Here is an 18546-nt window from a genome sequence, read left to right on the forward strand (position 1 = left end):
AATATGAATTTGATGCATACTGTGTGTCAGAATATGAATTTGATGCATACTGTGTCAGAATATGAATTTGGTGCATACTGTGTGTCAGAATATGAATTTGGTGCAAACTGTGTGTGTTATAATATGAATTTGGTGCTTACTGTGTGTCAGAATACGAATGTGATGCATACTGTGTGTCAGAATATGAATTTGGTGCCTACTGTGTCAGAATATGAATTTGGTGCATACTGTGTGTCAGAATATGAATTTGGTGCATACTGTGTCAGAATATGAATTTGGTGCATACTGTGTGTCAGTATATGAATTTGATGCATACTGTGTCAGAATATGAATGTGATGCATACTGTTTGTCAGAATATGAATTTGGTGCCTACTGTGTCAGAATATGAATTTGGTGCATACTGTGTGTCAGAATATGAATTTGGTGCATGCTGTGTCAGAATATGAATTTGATGCATACTGTGTGTCAGAATATGAATTTGGTATATACTGTGTGTTATATATATATATATATATATATTTATAATCTGTTCATATAGCAAGTGGGGCTGGCTATCTGAGGTCGATTAAATTAATTAATTGGTCGCCTTAACTAATGTTTGCCCGATGGAATAATTCAATTGTTTTGTTCAGATGCCTGTGTGGGCATGATGGCGCCTGGTTTAGCCACACTCTCTGGAAATTACTGCGCAATAATATCGTTTTGCCCAGCCACAGCAAAACAAAAATTTGTGTGGCGTATTGTGTTATAATGGGCACTACAACTGTGTGGCATAATATGTATAAGGAGTACTACTGTGCATACTGTGTGTCAGAATATGAATTTGATGCATACTGTATCAGAATATGAATTTGATGCATACTGTGTGTCAGAATATGAATTTGATGCATACTGTGTCAAAATATGAATTTGATGCATACTGTGTCAGAATATGAATTTGATGCAAACTGTGTGTCAGAATATTAATTTGATGCATACTGTGTGTCAGAATATGAATTTGATGCATACTATGTCAGAATATGAATTTGATGCATACTGTGTCAGAATATGAATTTGGCGCATACTGTGTGTCAGAATATGAATTTGATGCATACTGTGTCAGAATATGAATTTGATGCATACTGTGTCAGAATATGAATTTGGTGCATACTGTGTCAGAATATGAATTTTGTTCATACTTTGTCAGAATATGAATTTGATGCATAGTGTGTGTCAGAATATGAGTTTGGTGCATACTGTGTCAGAATATGAGTTTGGTGCTACTGTGTGTCAGAATATGAATTTGGTGCAGACTGTGTGTCAGAATATGAATTTGATGCATAGTGTGTCAGAATATGAATTTGATGCAAAGTGTGTCAGAATATGAATTTGGTGTATACTGTATGTCAGAATATGAATTTGGTGCATGCTGTGTGTCAGAATATGAGTTTGGTGCAGACTGTTTGTCAGAATATGAATTTGATGCATACTGTATGTTAGAATATGAATGTGATGCCTACTGTGTGTCAGAATATGAATTTGATGCATACTGTGTGTCAGAATATGAATTTGATGCATACTGTGTCAGAATATGAATTTGGTGCATACTGTGTGTCAGAATATGAATTTGGTGCAAACTGTGTGTGTTATAATATGAATTTGGTGCTTACTGTGTGTCAGAATACGAATGTGATGCATACTGTGTGTCAGAATATGAATTTGGTGCCTACTGTGTCAGAATATGAATTTGGTGCATACTGTGTGTCAGAATATGAATTTGGTGCATACTGTGTCAGAATATGAATTTGGTGCATACTGTGTGTCAGAATATGAATTTGGTGCATACTGTGTGTCAGTATATGAATTTGATGCATACTGTGTCAGAATATGAATGTGATGCATACTGTTTGTCAGAATATGAATTTGGTGCCTACTGTGTCAGAATATGAATTTGGTGCATACTGTGTGTCAGAATATGAATTTGGTGCATACTGTGTCAGAATATGAATTTGATGCATACTGTGTGTCAGAATATGAATTTGGTATATACTGTGTGTTATATATATATATATATTTATAATCTGTTCATATAGCAAGTGGGGCTGGCTATCTGGGGTCGATTAAATTAATTAATTGGTCGCCTTAACTAATGTTTGCCCGATGGAATAATTCAATTGTTTTGTTCAGATGCCTGTGTGGGCATGATGGCGCCTGGTTTAGCCACACTCTCTGGAAATTACTGCGCAATAATATCGTTTTGCCCAGCCACAGCAAAACAAAAATTTGTGTGGCGTATTGTGTTATAATGGGCACTACAACTGTGTGGCATAATATGTATAAGGAGTACTACTGTGCATACTGTGTGTCAGAATATGAATTTGATGCATACTGTATCAGAATATGAATTTGATGCATACTGTGTGTCAGAATATGAATTTGATGCATACTGTGTCAAAATATGAATTTGATGCAAACTGTGTTTCAGAATATGAATTTGATGCATACTGTGTGTCAGAATATGAATTTGATGCATACTGTGTCAGAATATGAATTTGATGCATACTGTGTGTCAGAATATGAATTTGATGCATACTGTGTTAGAATATGAATTTGATGCAAACTGTGTGTCAGAATATTAATTTGATGCATACTGTGTCAGAATATGAATTTGATGCATACTGTGTCAGAATATGAATTTGGCGCATACTGTGTGACAGAATATGAATTTGATGCATACTGTGTCAGAATATGAATTTGGTGCATACTGTGTCAGAATATGAATTTGGTGCATACTGTGTCAGAATATGAATTTGATGCATACTGTGTGTCAGAATATGAGTTTGGTGCATACTGTGTCAGAATATGAGTTTGGTGCATATTGTGTGTCAGAATATGAATTTGGTGCATACTGTGTGTCAGAATATGAGTTTGGTGCAGACTGTGTGTCAGAATATGAATTTGATGCATAGTGTGTCAGAATATGAATTTGGTGTATGCTGTATGTCAGAATATGAATTTGGTGCATGCTGTGTGTCAGAATATGAGTTTGGTGCAGACTGTCAGAATATGAATTTGATGCATAGTGTGTCAGACTCAGAATATGAATTTGGTGCATACTGTGTGTCAGAATATGAATTTGGTGCATACTGTGTGTGTTATAATATGAATTTGGTGCTTACTGTGTGTCAGAATACGAATGTGATGCATACTGTGTGTCAGAATATGAATTTGGTGCCTACTGTGTCAGAATATGAATTTGGTGTATGCTGTATGTCAGAATATGAATTTGGTGCATGCTGTGTGTCAGAATATGAGTTTGGTGCAGACTGTCAGAATATGAATTTGATGCATAGTGTGTCAGAATATGAATTTGGTGCATACTGTGTGTCAGAATATGAATTTGGTGCATACTGTGTGTGTTATAATATGAATTTGGTGCTTACTGTGTGTCAGAATACGAATGTGATGCATACTGTGTGTCAGAATATGAATTTGGTGCCTACTGTGTCAGAATATGAATTTGATGCAGACTGTGTTTCAGAATATGAATTTGATGCATACTGTGTGTCAGAATATGAATTTGATGCATACTGTGTGTCAGAATATGAATTTGATGCATACTGTGTGTCAGAATATGAATTTGATGCATACTGTGTGTCAGAATATGAATTTGGTGTATACTGTATGTCAGAATATGAATTTGATGCATACTGTGTCAGTATATGAATTTGGTGCATACTGTGTCAGAATATGAATTTGATGCCTACTGTGTGTTAGAATATGAATGTGATGCCTACTGTGTGTCAGAATATGAATTTGATGCATACTGTGTGTCAGAATATGAATTTAATGCATACTGTGTCAGAATATGAATTTGATGCATACTGTGTCAGAATATGAATTTGGTGCATAGTGTCAGAATATGAATTTGGTGCATACTGTGTCAGAATATGAATTTGATGCATACTGTGTGTCAGAATATGAGTTTGGTGCATACTGTGTCAGAATATGAGTTTGGTGCTACTGTGTGTCAGAATATGAATTTGGTGCATATTGTGTGTCAGAATATGAATTTGGTGCATACTGTGTGTCAGAATATGAGTTTGGTGCAGACTGTGTGTCAGAATATGAATTTGATGCATAGTGTGTCAGAATATGAATTTGGTGTATGCTGTATGTCAGAATATGAATTTGGTGCATGTTGTGTGTCAGAATATGAGTTTGGTGCAGACTGTCAGAATATGAATTTGATGCATAGTGTGTCAGAATATGAATTTGGTGCATACTGTGTGTCAGAATATGAATTTGGTGCATACTGTGTGTGTTATAATATGAATTTGGTGCTTACTGTGTGTCAGAATACGAATGTGATGCATACTGTGTGTCAGAATATGAATTTGGTGCCTACTGTGTCAGAATATGAATTTGGTGTATGCTGTATGTCAGAATATGAATTTGGTGCATGCTGTGTGTCAGAATATGAGTTTGGTGCAAATGTGGAAGGCTGTGCTGGGATCTCGTGTTTGATCCTAGCATCAGCCGAGGTGCAGGGGCAGGCAGGAGGGGTGTGTCCTCTGCGGGACACATCCGTTGCCGGTGCTGGGACAGTAATGTCCCTAGCGTCGGTGCAGATACCGCGGGCACCTGGTGAAGGGACCGCCTGGTCCCTTTCACCAGTGCCGGCGGTACTGTGGCGCCCCGGGAGAAGCTTGGCTCCGGGCGCAAGCTCAGCGGAGCTTGGCGCCCGGCAGCCAAGAAGCGGCGGGTAGCCGGCGCTGGGAGAGAGTACCTGCTCCCAGCGCCGGTCAGGCGTTGGGCGCGGTGTACTGTGCGGCGGGCGTTTGGCTCTGGCCGCGAGCCAAACCTGGCTCGCGGGCCAGCAGCCAATCAGAGGCGGACGCGACGAGCCAATCGTGGCTTGCCGCGTCATAGCCCCGCCCACTCGCGCCGTCTAATACAAGATGGCGCCGAGCGGGAAAAGTTAGTTCAGCGGCGGAGAGGGAGGAGAGAAGACCTCCCGAAGAGCGGAAGATCGGCGCGGCAACAGGGGCGGCGGCCGCGGAAGAGGCCAGAAGACGCCGCTGTCAAGAAAGAAGAAGAAGACAGGCGGCGCCGGCTGGAAGAAAGGAAGAAGAGGTGGCGCCGCTGGCCAGGACTGGCCAGCGGCCGAAGAATGCAGCTGAGGACCGGAGAGGACTGCGGGGGAGGAAAGTAAAAGAGCGTCACGAAGTTCCCCCCCGCAGCCTCTTCCAACGTAGCAGGTAGGCCCTCCGTGAGGCCCACCATATGCCCCCCCTCCCTAGACCGCCAGGATTGTCGGGCGCTAGGCCCGTGGAGATTGTCGGGCACTAGGCCCGTGGGCAATTAGTCGGGCACAAGGCCCGGGGGACAGTAGCGGGCATTAGGCCCCATAAAAGGATTGGCCCGTAATAAGGTGTGAGTGGCCTGGGTACTAGGCCCAGGCCACTAAATTATCGAGTAGGCGGGCACCAGGCCCGTGGCCATAAATCAGGCGTAGGCCTGTACCCATACAGGAGGGCACTAGGCCCTATATCTGAGCCCCAATAAAAGTGGTCTGGACACTAGGCCCAGGCCACTACCAGAGCCCACCGTTAGGCAGGCCACTAGGCCTGAGCTGCAAAATAGAGCGGGACTCTGGGCAGTAGGCCCAAGTCCCTTGAGTACCCTGCAGTAGGCAGGCATAAGCCCTGAGCCGCTGGTAAGACCCTGGGCGTTAGGTCCAGGGCCCTGAGCCCATTAGGTAGCCCCCGCATAGATGATTAGAGGTGTGAGCAGTGGTGGAGAGCTGTACGGCTTCCACCCATGAGGTAGTGTTTTCCCCAGTCACCGAGAAGAGGAGCTGGCCAGCTCTAGGTAGGTAGCAGACATTTAAAGAGACAGTACCGTGTTTTGCTCTTGTATATTTGGTCTGTGATTGGTGTTCCGTGCAGGGCAAAAGTTTAGTTGTTATATCTGTCGCACTACCCACACCGTAGGTTGAGGGTGATGCTGTTTAGTATGTGTAGTTGCTTGACATAGGTTTAGGCCCTGCACGGCTGTGTTGTGCATCTCCTTACAGGGACCTGTAGGCGAGTGAGCGGACGAAGAACAAGAGTGGACACGGTGAGAAATATCTGTGTGTACTGTCTCTCCCTGTTTGTTTGTCACTATCTATCTCTCCTTCCTTCAGGGCGGACGGGGAACCTTGCACCCCGGTGCAAGGACGGATCTTCACCTAGTGCGTGAGTACCGATAGGTGAAAATTCGGGATCTGAGGCCACAAGTGCCAATGATGATCTTCACTTAAAACCTGAATTTATCCCCCGGTTCGGTAGGGCGCGTCGGTCGACGTGAGGAAGGATGGTACTCACCTCGTCTCCTTCCCCCTAGGTCATCGTGTCCGTATTCTATTTGGAGGTTCCAGGACCGTCTGTTCAACACACGGCCTGAAGGTGAGAGGGTGCGACGCAAGGTAAGTAACAGACGTACACCTGCACGGCAGCAGGCTTGCACCGCACCCGCCTCTCACACAGACTGTTTGTCAGAATATGAATTTGATGCATACTGTATGTTAGAATATGAATGTGATGCCTACTGTGTGTCAGAATATGAATTTGATGCATACTGTGTATCAGAATATGAATTTGATGCATACTGTGTCAGAATATGAATTTGGTGCATACTGTGTGTCAGAATATGAATTTGATGCATACTGTGTGTCAGAATATGAATTTGATGATACTGTGTGTCAGAATATGAATTTGATGCATACTGTGTGTCAGAATATGAATTTGATGCATACTGTGTCAGAATATGAATTTGGTGCATACTCTGTGTCAGAATATGAATTTGGTGTATACTGTATGTCACAATATTACTTTGATGCATACTGTATGTCAGAATACGAATGTGATGCATACTGTGTGTCAGAATATGAATTTGGTGCCTACTGTGTCAGAATCTGAATTTGGTGCATACTGTGTGTCAGAATATGAATTTGGTGCATACTGTGTCAGTATATGAATTTGATGCATACTGTGTGTCAGAATATTAATTTGATGCATACTGTGTGTCAGAATATGAATTTGGTATATACTGTGTGTTATATATATATTTATAATCTGTTCATATAGCAAGTGGGGCTGGCTATCTGGGGGCGATTAAATTAATTAATTGGTCGCCTTAACTAATGTTTGCCCGATGGAATAATTCAATTGTTTTGTTCAGATGACTGTGTGGGCATGATGGCACCTGGTTTAGCCACACTCTCTGGAAATTACTGCGCAATAATATCGTTTTGCCCAGCCACAGCAAAACAAAAATTTGTGTGGCGTATTGTGTTATAATGGGCACTACAACTGTGTGGCATAATATGTATAAGGAGTACTACTGTGCATACTGTGTGTCAGAATATGAATTTGATGCATACTGTGTCAGAATATGAATTTGATGCATACTGTGTGTCAGAATATGAATTTGATGCATACTGTGTCAAAATATGAATTTGATGCAAACTGTGTTTCAGAATATGAATTTGATGCATACTGTGTGTCAGAATATGAATTTGATGCATACTGTGTTAGAATATGAATTTGATGCAAACTGTGTGCCAGAATATTAATTTGATGCATACTGTGTCAGAATATGAATTTGATGCATACTGTGTCAGAATATGAATTTGGCGCATACTGTGTGTCAGAATATGAATTTGATGCATACTGTGTCAGAATATGAATTTGGTGCATAGTGTCAGAATATGAATTTGGTGCATACTGTGTCAGAATATGAATTTGATGCATACTGTGTGTCAGAATATGAATTTGATGCATACTGTGTCAGAATATGAATTTGGTGCATACTCTGTGTCAGAATATGAATTTGGTGCATACTGTATGTCACAATATTACTTTGATGCATACTGTATGTCAGAATACGAATGTGATGCATACTGTGTGTCAGAATATGAATTTGGTGCCTACTGTGTCAGAATCTGAATTTGGTGCATACTGTGTGTCAGAATATGAATTTGGTGCATACTGTGTCAGTATATGAATTTGATGCATACTGTGTCAGAATATTAATTTGATGCATACTGTGTGTCAGAATATGAATTTGGTGCATACTGTGTCAGAATATGAATTTGGTGCATACTGTGTGTCAGAATATGAATTTGGTGCATACTGTGTGTCAGTATATGAATTTGATGCATACTGTGTCAGAATATGAATGTGATGCATACTGTTTGTCAGAATATGAATTTGGTGCCTACTGTGTCAGAATATGAATTTGGTGCATACTGTGTGTCAGAATATGAATTTGGTGCATACTGTGTCAGAATATGAATTTGATGCATACTGTGTGTCAGAATATGAATTTGGTATATACTGTGTGTTATATATATATATATTTATAATCTGTTCATATAGCAAGTGGGGCTGGCTATCTGGGGTCGATTAAATTAATTAATTGGTCGCCTTAACTAATGTTTGCCCGATGGAATAATTCAATTGTTTTGTACAGATGACTGTGTGGGCATGATGGCACCTGGTTTAGCCACACTCTCTGGAAATTACTGCGCAATAATATCGTTTTGCCCAGCCACAGCAAAACAAAAATTTGTGTGGCGTATTGTGTTATAATGGGCACTACAACTGTGTGGCATAATATGTATAAGGAGTACTACTGTGCATACTGTGTGTCAGAATATGAATTTGATGCATACTGTATCAGAATATGAATTTGATGCATACTGTGTGTCAGAATATGAATTTGATGCATACTGTGTCAAAATATGAATTTGATGCATACTGTGTCAGAATATGAATTTGATGCAAACTGTGTGTCAGAATATTAATTTGATGCATACTGTGTGTCAGAATATGAATTTGATGCATACTATGTCAGAATATGAATTTGATGCATACTGTGTCAGAATATGAATTTGGCGCATACTGTGTGTCAGAATATGAATTTGATGCATACTGTGTCAGAATATGAATTTGATGCATACTGTGTCAGAATATGAATTTGGTGCATACTGTGTCAGAATATGAATTTTGTTCATACTTTGTCAGAATATGAATTTGATGCATAGTGTGTGTCAGAATATGAGTTTGGTGCATACTGTGTCAGAATATGAGTTTGGTGCTACTGTGTGTCAGAATATGAATTTGGTGCAGACTGTGTGTCAGAATATGAATTTGATGCATAGTGTGTCAGAATATGAATTTGATGCAAAGTGTGTCAGAATATGAATTTGGTGTATACTGTATGTCAGAATATGAATTTGGTGCATGCTGTGTGTCAGAATATGAGTTTGGTGCAGACTGTTTGTCAGAATATGAATTTGATGCATACTGTATGTTAGAATATGAATGTGATGCCTACTGTGTGTCAGAATATGAATTTGATGCATACTGTGTGTCAGAATATGAATTTGATGCATACTGTGTCAGAATATGAATTTGGTGCATACTGTGTGTCAGAATATGAATTTGGTGCAAACTGTGTGTGTTATAATATGAATTTGGTGCTTACTGTGTGTCAGAATACGAATGTGATGCATACTGTGTGTCAGAATATGAATTTGGTGCCTACTGTGTCAGAATATGAATTTGGTGCATACTGTGTGTCAGAATATGAATTTGGTGCATACTGTGTCAGAATATGAATTTGGTGCATACTGTGTGTCAGAATATGAATTTGGTGCATACTGTGTGTCAGTATATGAATTTGATGCATACTGTGTCAGAATATGAATGTGATGCATACTGTTTGTCAGAATATGAATTTGGTGCCTACTGTGTCAGAATATGAATTTGGTGCATACTGTGTGTCAGAATATGAATTTGGTGCATACTGTGTCAGAATATGAATTTGATGCATACTGTGTGTCAGAATATGAATTTGGTATATACTGTGTGTTATATATATATATATATTTATAATCTGTTCATATAGCAAGTGGGGCTGGCTATCTGGGGTCGATTAAATTAATTAATTGGTCGCCTTAACTAATGTTTGCCCGATGGAATAATTCAATTGTTTTGTTCAGATGCCTGTGTGGGCATGATGGCGCCTGGTTTAGCCACACTCTCTGGAAATTACTGCGCAATAATATCGTTTTGCCCAGCCACAGCAAAACAAAAATTTGTGTGGCGTATTGTGTTATAATGGGCACTACAACTGTGTGGCATAATATGTATAAGGAGTACTACTGTGCATACTGTGTGTCAGAATATGAATTTGATGCATACTGTATCAGAATATGAATTTGATGCATACTGTGTGTCAGAATATGAATTTGATGCATACTGTGTCAAAATATGAATTTGATGCAAACTGTGTTTCAGAATATGAATTTGATGCATACTGTGTGTCAGAATATGAATTTGATGCATACTGTGTCAGAATATGAATTTGATGCATACTGTGTGTCAGAATATGAATTTGATGCATACTGTGTTAGAATATGAATTTGATGCAAACTGTGTGTCAGAATATTAATTTGATGCATACTGTGTCAGAATATGAATTTGATGCATACTGTGTCAGAATATGAATTTGGCGCATACTGTGTGACAGAATATGAATTTGATGCATACTGTGTCAGAATATGAATTTGGTGCATACTGTGTCAGAATATGAATTTGGTGCATACTGTGTCAGAATATGAATTTGATGCATACTGTGTGTCAGAATATGAGTTTGGTGCATACTGTGTCAGAATATGAGTTTGGTGCATATTGTGTGTCAGAATATGAATTTGGTGCATACTGTGTGTCAGAATATGAGTTTGGTGCAGACTGTGTGTCAGAATATGAATTTGATGCATAGTGTGTCAGAATATGAATTTGGTGTATGCTGTATGTCAGAATATGAATTTGGTGCATGCTGTGTGTCAGAATATGAGTTTGGTGCAGACTGTCAGAATATGAATTTGATGCATAGTGTGTCAGACTCAGAATATGAATTTGGTGCATACTGTGTGTCAGAATATGAATTTGGTGCATACTGTGTGTGTTATAATATGAATTTGGTGCTTACTGTGTGTCAGAATACGAATGTGATGCATACTGTGTGTCAGAATATGAATTTGGTGCCTACTGTGTCAGAATATGAATTTGGTGTATGCTGTATGTCAGAATATGAATTTGGTGCATGCTGTGTGTCAGAATATGAGTTTGGTGCAGACTGTCAGAATATTAATTTGATGCATAGTGTGTCAGAATATGAATTTGGTGCATACTGTGTGTCAGAATATGAATTTGGTGCATACTGTGTGTGTTATAATATGAATTTGGTGCTTACTGTGTGTCAGAATACGAATGTGATGCATACTGTGTGTCAGAATATGAATTTGGTGCCTACTGTGTCAGAATATGAATTTGATGCAGACTGTGTTTCAGAATATGAATTTGATGCATACTGTGTGTCAGAATATGAATTTGATGCATACTGTGTGTCAGAATATGAATTTGATGCATACTGTGTGTCAGAATATGAATTTGATGCATACTGTGTGTCAGAATATGAATTTGGTGTATACTGTATGTCAGAATATGAATTTGATGCATACTGTGTCAGTATATGAATTTGGTGCATACTGTGTCAGAATATGAATTTGATGCCTACTGTGTGTTAGAATATGAATGTGATGCCTACTGTGTGTCAGAATATGAATTTGATGCATACTGTGTGTCAGAATATGAATTTAATGCATACTGTGTCAGAATATGAATTTGATGCATACTGTGTCAGAATATGAATTTGGTGCATAGTGTCAGAATATGAATTTGGTGCATACTGTGTCAGAATATGAATTTGATGCATACTGTGTGTCAGAATATGAGTTTGGTGCATACTGTGTCAGAATATGAGTTTGGTGCTACTGTGTGTCAGAATATGAATTTGGTGCATATTGTGTGTCAGAATATGAATTTGGTGCATACTGTGTGTCAGAATATGAGTTTGGTGCAGACTGTGTGTCAGAATATGAATTTGATGCATAGTGTGTCAGAATATGAATTTGGTGTATGCTGTATGTCAGAATATGAATTTGGTGCATGTTGTGTGTCAGAATATGAGTTTGGTGCAGACTGTCAGAATATGAATTTGATGCATAGTGTGTCAGAATATGAATTTGGTGCATACTGTGTGTCAGAATATGAATTTGGTGCATACTGTGTGTGTTATAATATGAATTTGGTGCTTACTGTGTGTCAGAATACGAATGTGATGCATACTGTGTGTCAGAATATGAATTTGGTGCCTACTGTGTCAGAATATGAATTTGGTGTATGCTGTATGTCAGAATATGAATTTGGTGCATGCTGTGTGTCAGAATATGAGTTTGGTGCAAATGTGGAAGGCTGTGCTGGGATCTCGTGTTTGATCCTAGCATCAGCCGAGGTGCAGGGGCAGGCAGGAGGGGTGTGTCCTCTGCGGGACACATCCGTTGCCGGTGCTGGGACAGTAATGTCCCTAGCGTCGGTGCAGATACCGCGGGCACCTGGTGAAGGGACCGCCTGGTCCCTTTCACCAGTGCCGGCGGTACTGTGGCGCCCCGGGAGAAGCTTGGCTCCGGGCGCAAGCTCAGCGGAGCTTGGCGCCCGGCAGCCAAGAAGCGGCGGGTAGCCGGCGCTGGGAGAGAGTACCTGCTCCCAGCGCCGGTCAGGCGTTGGGCGCGGTGTACTGTGCGGCGGGCGTTTGGCTCTGGCCGCGAGCCAAACCTGGCTCGCGGGCCAGCAGCCAATCAGAGGCGGACGCGACGAGCCAATCGTGGCTTGCCGCGTCATAGCCCCGCCCACTCGCGCCGTCTAATACAAGATGGCGCCGAGCGGGAAAAGTTAGTTCAGCGGCGGAGAGGGAGGAGAGAAGACCTCCCGAAGAGCGGAAGATCGGCGCGGCAACAGGGGCGGCGGCCGCGGAAGAGGCCAGAAGACGCCGCTGTCAAGAAAGAAGAAGAAGACAGGCGGCGCCGGCTGGAAGAAAGGAAGAAGAGGTGGCGCCGCTGGCCAGGACTGGCCAGCGGCCGAAGAATGCAGCTGAGGACCGGAGAGGACTGCGGGGGAGGAAAGTAAAAGAGCGTCACGAAGTTCCCCCCCGCAGCCTCTTCCAACGTAGCAGGTAGGCCCTCCGTGAGGCCCACCATATGCCCCCCCTCCCTAGACCGCCAGGATTGTCGGGCGCTAGGCCCGTGGAGATTGTCGGGCACTAGGCCCGTGGGCAATTAGTCGGGCACAAGGCCCGGGGGACAGTAGCGGGCATTAGGCCCCATAAAAGGATTGGCCCGTAATAAGGTGTGAGTGGCCTGGGTACTAGGCCCAGGCCACTAAATTATCGAGTAGGCGGGCACCAGGCCCGTGGCCATAAATCAGGCGTAGGCCTGTACCCATACAGGAGGGCACTAGGCCCTATATCTGAGCCCCAATAAAAGTGGTCTGGACACTAGGCCCAGGCCACTACCAGAGCCCACCGTTAGGCAGGCCACTAGGCCTGAGCTGCAAAATAGAGCGGGACTCTGGGCAGTAGGCCCAAGTCCCTTGAGTACCCTGCAGTAGGCAGGCATAAGCCCTGAGCCGCTGGTAAGACCCTGGGCGTTAGGTCCAGGGCCCTGAGCCCATTAGGTAGCCCCCGCATAGATGATTAGAGGTGTGAGCAGTGGTGGAGAGCTGTACGGCTTCCACCCATGAGGTAGTGTTTTCCCCAGTCACCGAGAAGAGGAGCTGGCCAGCTCTAGGTAGGTAGCAGACATTTAAAGAGACAGTACCGTGTTTTGCTCTTGTATATTTGGTCTGTGATTGGTGTTCCGTGCAGGGCAAAAGTTTAGTTGTTATATCTGTCGCACTACCCACACCGTAGGTTGAGGGTGATGCTGTTTAGTATGTGTAGTTGCTTGACATAGGTTTAGGCCCTGCACGGCTGTGTTGTGCATCTCCTTACAGGGACCTGTAGGCGAGTGAGCGGACGAAGAACAAGAGTGGACACGGTGAGAAATATCTGTGTGTACTGTCTCTCCCTGTTTGTTTGTCACTATCTATCTCTCCTTCCTTCAGGGCGGACGGGGAACCTTGCACCCCGGTGCAAGGACGGATCTTCACCTAGTGCGTGAGTACCGATAGGTGAAAATTCGGGATTTGAGGCCACAAGTGCCAATGATGATCTTCACTTAAAACCTGAATTTATCCCCCGGTTCGGTAGGGCGCGTCGGTCGACGTGAGGAAGGATGGTACTCACCTCGTCTCCTTCCCCCTAGGTCATCGTGTCCGTATTCTATTTGGAGGTTCCAGGACCGTCTGTTCAACACACGGCCTGAAGGTGAGAGGGTGCGACGCAAGGTAAGTAACAGACGTACACCTGCACGGCAGCAGGCTTGCACCGCACCCGCCTCTCACACAGACTGTTTGTCAGAATATGAATTTGATGCATACTGTATGTTAGAATATGAATGTGATGCCTACTGTGTGTCAGAATATGAATTTGATGCATACTGTGTATCAGAATATGAATTTGATGCATACTGTGTCAGAATATGAATTTGGTGCATACTGTGTGTCAGAATATGAATTTGATGCATACTGTGTGTCAGAATATGAATTTGATGATACTGTGTGTCAGAATATGAATTTGATGCATACTGTGTGTCAGAATATGAATTTGATGCATACTGTGTCAGAATATGAATTTGGTGCATACTCTGTGTCAGAATATGAATTTGGTGTATACTGTATGTCACAATATTACTTTGATGCATACTGTATGTCAGAATACGAATGTGATGCATACTGTGTGTCAGAATATGAATTTGGTGCCTACTGTGTCAGAATCTGAATTTGGTGCATACTGTGTGTCAGAATATGAATTTGGTGCATACTGTGTCAGTATATGAATTTGATGCATACTGTGTGTCAGAATATTAATTTGATGCATACTGTGTGTCAGAATATGAATTTGGTATATACTGTGTGTTATATATATATTTATAATCTGTTCATATAGCAAGTGGGGCTGGCTATCTGGGGGCGATTAAATTAATTAATTGGTCGCCTTAACTAATGTTTGCCCGATGGAATAATTCAATTGTTTTGTTCAGATGACTGTGTGGGCATGATGGCACCTGGTTTAGCCACACTCTCTGGAAATTACTGCGCAATAATATCGTTTTGCCCAGCCACAGCAAAACAAAAATTTGTGTGGCGTATTGTGTTATAATGGGCACTACAACTGTGTGGCATAATATGTATAAGGAGTACTACTGTGCATACTGTGTGTCAGAATATGAATTTGATGCATACTGTGTCAGAATATGAATTTGATGCATACTGTGTGTCAGAATATGAATTTGATGCATACTGTGTCAAAATATGAATTTGATGCAAACTGTGTTTCAGAATATGAATTTGATGCATACCGTGTGTCAGAATATGAATTTGATGCATACTGTGTTAGAATATGAATTTGATGCAAACTGTGTGCCAGAATATTAATTTGATGCATACTGTGTCAGAATATGAATTTGATGCATACTGTGTCAGAATATGAATTTGGCGCATACTGTGTGTCAGAATATGAATTTGATGCATACTGTGTCAGAATATGAATTTGGTGCATAGTGTCAGAATATGAATTTGGTGCATACTGTGTCAGAATATGAATTTGATGCATACTGTGTGTCAGAATATGAATTTGATGCATACTGTGTCAGAATATGAATTTGGTGCATACTCTGTGTCAGAATATGAATTTGGTGCATACTGTATGTCACAATATTACTTTGATGCATACTGTATGTCAGAATACGAATGTGATGCATACTGTGTGTCAGAATATGAATTTGGTGCCTACTGTGTCAGAATCTGAATTTGGTGCATACTGTGTGTCAGAATATGAATTTGGTGCATACTGTGTCAGTATATGAATTTGATGCATACTGTGTCAGAATATTAATTTGATGCATACTGTGTGTCAGAATATGAATTTGGTGCATACTGTGTCAGAATATGAATTTGGTGCATACTGTGTGTCAGAATATGAATTTGGTGCATACTGTGTGTCAGTATATGAATTTGATGCATACTGTGTCAGAATATGAATGTGATGCATACTGTTTGTCAGAATATGAATTTGGTGCCTACTGTGTCAGAATATGAATTTGGTGCATACTGTGTGTCAGAATATGAATTTGGTGCATACTGTGTCAGAATATGAATTTGATGCATACTGTGTGTCAGAATATGAATTTGGTATATACTGTGTGTTATATATATATATATTTATAATCTGTTCATATAGCAAGTGGGGCTGGCTATCTGGGGTCGATTAAATTAATTAATTGGTCGCCTTAACTAATGTTTGCCCGATGGAATAATTCAATTGTTTTGTACAGATGACTGTGTGGGCATGATGGCACCTGGTTTAGCCACACTCTCTGGAAATTACTGCGCAATAATATCGTTTTGCCCAGCCACAGCAAAACAAAAATTTGTGTGGCGTATTGTGTTATAATGGGCACTACAACTGTGTGGCATAATATGTATAAGGAGTACTACTGTGCATACTGTGTGTCAGAATATGAATTTGATGCATACTGTGTCAGAATATGAATTTGATGCATACTGTGTGTCAGAATATGAATTTGATGCATACTGTGTCAAAATATGAATTTGATGCAAACTGTGTTTCAGAATATGAATTTGATGCATACTGTGTGTCAGAATATGAATTTGATGCATACTGTGTTAGAATATGAATTTGATGCAAACTGTGTGTCAGAATATTAATTTGATGCATACTGTGTCAGAATATGAATTTGATGCATACTGTGTCAGAATATGAATTTGGCGCATACTGTGTGTCAGAATATGAATTTGATGCATACTGTGTCAGAATATGAATTTGGTGCATAGTGTCAGAATATGAATTTGGTGCATACTGTGTCAGAATATGAATTTGATGCATACTGTGTGTCAGAATATGAGTTTGGTGCATACTGTGTCAGAATATGAGTTTGGTGCTACTGTGTGTCAGAATATGAATTTGGTGCATATTGTGTGTCAGAATATGAATTTGGTGCATACTGTGTGTCAGAATATGAGTTTGGTGCAGACTGTGTGTCAGAATATGAATTTGATGCATAGTGTGTCAGAATATGAATTTGGTGTATGCTGTATGTCAGAATATGAATTTGGTGCATGTTGTGTGTCAGAATATGAGTTTGGTGCAGACTGTCAGAATATGAATTTGATGCATAGTGTGTCAGAATATGAATTTGGTGCATACTGTGTGTCAGAATATGAATAAAGTGCATACTGTGTGTGTTATAATATGAATTTGGTGCTTACTGTGTGTCAGAATACGAATGTGATGCATACTGTGTGTCAGAATATGAATTTGGTGTATGCTGTATGTCAGAATATGAATTTGGTGCATGCTGTGTGTCAGAATATGAGTTTGGTGCAGACTGTCAGAATATGAATTTGATGCATAGTGTCTCAGAATATGAATTTGGTGCATACTGTGTGTCAGAATATGAATTTGGTGCATACTGTGTGTGTTATAATATGAATTTGGTGCTTACTGTGTGTCAGAATACGAATGTGATGCATACTGTGTGTCAGAATATGAATTTGGTGCATACTGTGTGTGTTATAATATGAATTTGGTGCTTACTGTGTGTCAGAATACGAATGTGATGCAAACTGTGTGTCAGAATATGAATTTGGTGCCTACTGTGTCAGAATATGAATTTGATGCAAACTGTGTTTCAGAATATGAATTTGATGCATACTGTGTGTCAGAATATTAATTTGATACATTCTGTGTGTCAGAATATGAATTTGATGCATACTGTGTGTCAGAATATGAATTTGGTGTATACTGTATGTCAGAATTAGGGGTGTGCACCGGCCACTTTTCGTGTTTTGTGTTTTGGTTTTGGATCTGGATCTTTCTTCGTGTTTTGGATCTGGATTGGTTTTGCCAAAACCACCCTTCCGTGTTTTGGGTTCTGGGTTTTGTGTTTTGGATCTGTATTTTTTTGAAAAAAAGCATAAAAACAGCTAAAATCACAGAATTTGTAGGTTTTTCTGCTCCTATGCTATTATTAACCTCAATAACCTTAATTTCCACTCATTTCCAGTCTATTCTGAACACCTCACACCTCACAATAGTGTTTTTATGTCCAAAAGGTTGCACCGAGGTAGCTGGATGACTATGCTAAGCGACACGATTGGGCGGCACAAACACGTGACCGATCTAGGCGTGAAACTGCAGTGGCAGACAGGATGGCAGTTTGAAAAACTAGGCCCCAAACTGTACATAATGCAACGAAAAAAAAGAGGTGCAAGATGGAATTGTCCTTGGGGCCTCCCACCCACCCTTATGTTGTATAAACAGGACATGCACACTTTAACAAACCAATCATTTCAGCGCCAGGGTCTGCCACACAACTGTGGCTGAAATGATTGGTTCGTTTGGGCCCCCACAAAACAAGCTGGCAATTAATCTGTCCCTGCACAAACTGGCTCTACGGAGGCAAGATGTCATCCTCATCCTCCTCATCCACC

Source organism: Taudactylus pleione, unplaced genomic scaffold (genome assembly GCF_031769625.1).
Source record: "Taudactylus pleione unplaced genomic scaffold, aTauple2 ptg000201l, whole genome shotgun sequence".
In the NCBI taxonomy this organism is placed as follows: domain Eukaryota; kingdom Metazoa; phylum Chordata; class Amphibia; order Anura; family Myobatrachidae; genus Taudactylus; species Taudactylus pleione.